We start from the raw sequence: 6,270 nt of genomic DNA on the forward strand, positions 1-6,270 counted from the left end.
AGATTGCAAATGCCTTAGCAGACCAGGTGCTCAGGAGCAGCAGCAGCAGAAGGCCATTGCTTTCACCTCCTGCATGTGAGCTCCCAAAGGCACCTGGTGGGCCACTGCGAGTAGCAGAGTGCTGGACTAGATGGACTCTGGTCTGATCCAGCAGGCTAGTTCTTATGTTCTTGAGTTCTTAAATTATTACAGTCCATTAACCCGAGAATAAACAGTCCTATTAATCCCAACTACACTACAAACAATAGAATACATTACATATGAACTAATTAACCTAACCAATCTAGTTGTTATCATCCTAACAAGGATTCAGCAGCTAGACTGGAAAACCTCCAGTCTAACATTCCACTAAGCTCAATACCCCAGTAATTAAACAGTTTCAATATTTATGGAGGAGTCCTTATATGGAGGAGTGTGGAATCAAACTCGTTTCTCCAGATTAGAGTCCACTTGCTCTTAACCACTACAGCACGCTGGAAGGAGAGAGGCTCGGCTTAATTGGGACTGGCTCACCAAGAGAATGCTTTAAGCATATCTAAAGAGACATATCTGCTCTAGCTTACTTTATTCATGTGTCCTCAGGATCCCTTTGAGCCCTACAAAACTTTTATGATTACTTTGGTTGTATCAAGTGTACAAAGCTTTAGTGCAGGGGTGGGCAATTATTTTTTCCATGGGGCCGCATAAGAAACAGAAAATATTGTGGAGGGCCGGGCCAAAAGGCAGGGGGGCGAGGCGCTTTTGAAAGCCAAGGCAACCGGCTTCTGCGGGACTTTCAAAGGCACCTCGCTCCCTAGAAAGGCAGGGGGGCGAGGCGCTTTTGAAAGCCCCGCAGAAGCCAGCAGCCAAGGCAACAGGCTTCTGCTGGGCTTTCAAAGACGCCTCGCTCCCCAGCACGGCAGGGGGGCCAGTTAGGGTCATCCGGCGGGCCGTATAATGCCCAGGTCTGCTTTAGTGGCATGGATGACTATTTTGTTGTACGTGGACAGTGCCAGAGTTTGGTATTTTCTTTCTTAGTGAGATTGGAAAGTGTGTTTCAGTGCCAAGGTTTTTCCAGCTGACAAATAGTGTATGACTTGATAACACAGGTATTTTGCTTTGATTTCTGATTCTTTCTTTTAATGTAAGCATGTCATAAAACATGCTTGTGTTAGAACTGACATACATTTTCTGTTTACTGAATATATCTGTATATACAATTTTCTGTTTTATTATCAGTGGATTTTTTTATTTGGAAGCCATGGATACAGTTTCCTCTATCGAGAGGCGGGCAACAACCCTAAAGTTTCACTCTGTCTACATACACGCATCAGTGGCAGCACCGTAAATTAAGCAAGTGGCTCTTTGACCCTTTGGAAAAACAAATAAAACGTAAGTCAATATGATGACTGAATAAAGAGAAGTTGATTTGTCATCCAGCACAACTTCCTTCATTCCTGAGAAATGCTGTTAAAACTGGAAGCTATGTTTTATTGCCTGGAACAGAGTGTTGGGAAAGGCTCTGTGTTCGCATTCAGTCTGCAGGTATTTATTAGTCCTAGAAATGATTCAAACAGGGCCTGCTACTGGTACTTAGGGCTGAAATTTCCCAGGGCCACTGTAAAGTGAAGGGGATTGTGAGTTAAAAAAAACACCATGGGCCCAGTTTGCAGAAGTGGGAGGAATTTAGACAGTCCAGATCAGGGGTAGGGAACCTTTAACACTCAAAGAGCCATTTGGACCCGTTTTCCACAGGAAAAGAAAACACTTGGAGCCGCAAATAATTTTTGACATTTAAAATAAAGATAACACTATATATATTGGGATTTTTTTTTACCTTTTACTCCGCTCATTCTGAGAAGCGCATGGATGCGCCCGCCCCGCTCCAACGGGGTGGGCGAGAGGGGAAGCCCACGGCACGGCCCAGCCAACCGTGGGCAGTTGGTGCACACCCGTCCTGTTGCCTGCAGGGCGGGCAAGGATGGGGCCGGTAGCTTGGCTTGTGGAGCCACAGTGCAAGGGCAGAAGAGCCGCATGCGGCTCTCGAGCCGCAGGTTCCCTACCCCTGGTCCAGATGCCTCATTTTGCTCTCATGTTGTGAAAACTGACATGATGGCTGTAATCTTGGAGGGTCCAGCATCAACAACGGTTTGAAGCCTCTCTAGGAATCCATGACTGGTTATTTTAGCCATTTGCTTGAGTTGAAATAATAGCAAGCGCTTACCCACAGCCAGAGAATACTAAAACAAGAGATTATAGAGCAGCGATGGCGAACCTTTTCGAGACCGAGTGCCCAGATTGCAACCCAAAACCCACTGATTTTCTCGCAAAGTGCCAACACGGTAATTTAACCTGAATACTGAGGTTTTAGTTTAGAAAAAACGGTTGGCTCCGAGACAAGCGTTACTCAGGAGTAAGCTTGGTGGTAGTCGGTGGCTTTGCTTTGAAGCAACCGTGCAACTCTTCCAACGGGTGAATCACGACCCTAGGAGGGTTTACTCAGAAGCAAGCCCCATTGCCAGCAACTGAGCTTACTCTCAGGTAAAGGATCATGCTTTAGTTCTTTGCATGAAAATCAGTGGGGTTTAACAGTGCTTAACAGGGTTACCTACACTACTTCCCCAAAACTAGGTCTTAGATTTAATGCTAATAATTGAGCCCAGCGGCCCAGGTCAGCCTAGATGTGGGGGGGGGGGGGCACTCTGTTTGCGTGTGCCCACAGAGAGGGCTCTGAGTGCCACCTCTGGCACCCGTGCCATAGGTTCGCCATCACTGTTATAGAGGGTTTTCTGAAATCTTGTTTCTAAGCATAGATGAGTTTGCTGTTTTGTGTTTTCTTTAAATGGGGTGGATCAAAACTGCAAAGATAGCCTTTCCCCCAGGACCTGTTGCAGTTCTTGGTATCCCTGGGGCCTCCTGCAGCGTCACAGTATTTTTGATTGTATGAAAACAGTGCTACCATCTGTATTTCTACTGCTTTAGCAAGACTTGGTACGGCAGATATCATGATCCCAGTGGACCAAAAGAAGCTACTTGTATTTGCATTTGATCATGCTGGAAAAATAATGCCAAATAAAAATGTGTGGACAGTAGAAAAGGGTAGTGTTTATTGCAATAAAGAGGAACACATGCGGGTGAGTCAGGCAAGATACATTCAAATAATAACTGTGTTCAATAAATTGCATATTTATACAATTTGCATATTAGTACATGAGTCGCTTTCTGATTGGCCCTAAAACTGTCAGAGAATATAGAATATTGGTATGCATCTTGTGAGCAGACAGATCAAAATGATCTAGTTGACAGCTCCTTCCAGAGGTTGCTGGGAGAAGCACCTGTCATAGACCAGATGTAACTATACATAACCAGTAAAAACCAGATAACTGACCTTTACAGTGATAGGCTAACAGAAGTATAAAAGTACAGCCTGTTCTCTAGTACTGTGTCTAGGGATTATTGAGTTGCTGCGGAACATGCTGCCCAACTGTTTGCTGATATCTGTATATACTGTAAATAACTGTACCTAAGATAAAGCCTTCTTGGAAGTAAAACTAACTCGTGGTTTGGTGGATATTCTGCTGTGCCTTGCCTGTCGCAGCTGCACTCTGCCTGCTTCGGTAACTCAGCTTTTTCTGGATACGTCTACTCTGCATAATTTCTGCAGACTGTTGATTAGGTGTGTGCTTATGGTTGATTGGGCAGATTGTGCTACAGTTCCTGAGAGTTTCTATGCATGCTCCCTAGTTCTGTGCATGTAGCTAATTATTTTGCAAGCCCTCTTGACTTGACCCTTTCATTTTCATTTCATTTTAACCTTTAATGGCATATAAATTATTTCCATTTAAAAGAGAAAACTTTTAAAACATTTAAATACGGGTGTTTAAAATGCTTTCCAAGAATTTAGCCACTGCCAAGGTGATCGATGCATTACAGTCACTTAGCAGAAAGCGAGTGGCCTGAAACTTGGAGTGCTCAAGTCTTGGAAGCAGCAGAGGGTGAATTAAAATCATGCGCAGGTTACTGTGAAGACAGCATTCCAGAAGAATATGAGTTATGGTTTCTATAGATCCACATCCGAAACGGCATAGTCTCTGATGTTTAGGGATCTGGAGGTATCTCCCTGAGGTTTCCGCTGATGGGAAAATATTGAGGCGTGCTAGCATGAATGCACGGACTTGACCCTTTGCTAATCGTGACCAAAAGCTAGCTTCGTGTTTTGCAACCACAAGCTGACATCATGGTCTTGCTGTATGCTGTTTGTTGCTTCTTCTTTTAGTCCCTTGCTTTGTACAATAACGGTAATGTATTGCAAAGGCTTATTTCTTCTATGTTCTGACTGATCTTCCTGTGCTCCTCTAAGGCCCGTGCCTTCATGGTCACTTATTATGCCAGACCTTGTAGAGTTGGCAGTTCCAGCTGAAGGGAGGTGGAGAACGCCTGGAGATCTGGGAGTGATATTTGGGGAGAGTGGAGTTCAGGAAGGGAACGTGATATAACATCTTGGAACTTGGGAGTATTACCTCCAGGTCAAACCATCCAACTCCTCCCCTAATTATGAAGCGATTTCCTTCTGCCAAAATTAAAATTTTGAATTTAATGTCCTGCCTTACATCATTATCCCCTGCCTTTTCCTCTCGCCTTACAATGATTACAGGCTTCCTAGCTAATCTAGGGCTCTTGTAGTAGGTTATCAAATGTAAAGAATCTTTGGAGGAAAATGCACTGTATCCGTTGAAATATGCATATTTTTTTAGTTAGCAACAAGTCCGACAGAGGCTATTGGAATTTCCTCCCGAGGATTGTAGGAATGCAGTCTTTCTGGTGTACATTTTTTTTTTTACTCTGCCTTCACCACCACACATCGTGGCTTTTTATTTGTGACGTGGGGCCATGTTATTGATATCAGGGGTAAACCTCCAGACATTGGTTCTCAACCTGTGGGTTGGGACCCCTTTGGGGGTCGAACGACCCTTTCACAGGGGTCGCCTGAGACTCTCTGCATCAGTGTTCTCCATCTGTAAAATGGATAAATGTTAGGGTTGGGGGTCACCAAAGCATGAGGAACTGTATTAAAGGGTCGCGGCATTCAGAAGGTTGAGAACCACTGCTCCAGAGTCATGCATTCTGCTTAGGAGCAGCTGTGGCGTAGGAGGTTAAGAGCTCATGTATCTAATCTGGAGAAACCGGGTTTGATTCCCAGCTCTGCCGCCTGAGCTGTGGAGGCTTCTCTGGGGAATTCAGATTAGCCTGTGCACTCCCACACACGCCAGCTGGATGACCTTGGGCTAGTCACAGCTTCTCAGAGCTCTCTCAGCCCCACCCACCTCACAGGGTGTTTGTTGTGAGGGGGGAAGGGCAAGGAGATTGTAAGCCCCTTTGAGTCTCCTGCAGGAGAGAAAGGGGGGATATAACTCCTCCTCCTCCTCCTCCTCCTCTTCTTCCTCTTCTTCTTCTTCTTCTTCTTCTTCTTCTTCTTCTTCTTCTTCGAGAAAACAAATTATTTTGGTCATTATTTCCAGGCTCTGTGAATAGCCTATCAATTGCTCCTGTATGAACAAGTGACTACAGCATTGTCTTGTTTATTGAGGTTTTTTTTACCCTCGCTTATTTTTAAATCGAAAAGTGGCTTGCTAATGAATGTAAATACCAACCTCAAGGTGTGGCCTTGAAATCACACATAATTACAACTGACCTCCACAGGGGTCAATTTCCTTGGAGGAAATTACAGCTTTGGCAGATGGCCTCTACAGTATGACATCCCTGCTGAACGTTCTCCTTTCCTCAAATGCTGCCATTGCCCCACACACACACCAGAGGCGTAGCTATAAGGGGACCAGGGGGTGCGCGTTGCACCAGGCACGCGCCCGGGGGCAGCAAAACTTTCAGGGTTTTTTTGTATTTTTTAGTGTTTTTCCGTTTTTGGCCTGCAGGGGGTGCGGTTTTTAGGCTAGCCGCTAGCAGCACCAGAATTTCAGGGTATCTTTAGGAGACTCTCCTGATGATACCACCCAAGTTAGGTGAGGTTTGGTCCAGGGGGTCCAAAGTTATGGACTCCCAAAGGGGGTGCCCCATCCCCCATTGTTTCCAATTGGAGCTAATAGGAGATGGGGGCTACACCTACACATACAGAATATTCAGTAAACAGAAAATGTACCGTATGTCAGTTCTAACACAAGCATGTTTCACAGGGGTCGCCTAAGACTCTCTGCATCAGTGTTCTCCATCTGTAGAATGGATCAATATTAGGGTTGAGGGTCACCACAACATGAGGAACTGTATTAAAGGGTCGCG

Source organism: Sphaerodactylus townsendi, linkage group LG03, assembly GCF_021028975.2.
Source record: "Sphaerodactylus townsendi isolate TG3544 linkage group LG03, MPM_Stown_v2.3, whole genome shotgun sequence".
NCBI classification, from domain to species: domain Eukaryota; kingdom Metazoa; phylum Chordata; class Lepidosauria; order Squamata; family Sphaerodactylidae; genus Sphaerodactylus; species Sphaerodactylus townsendi.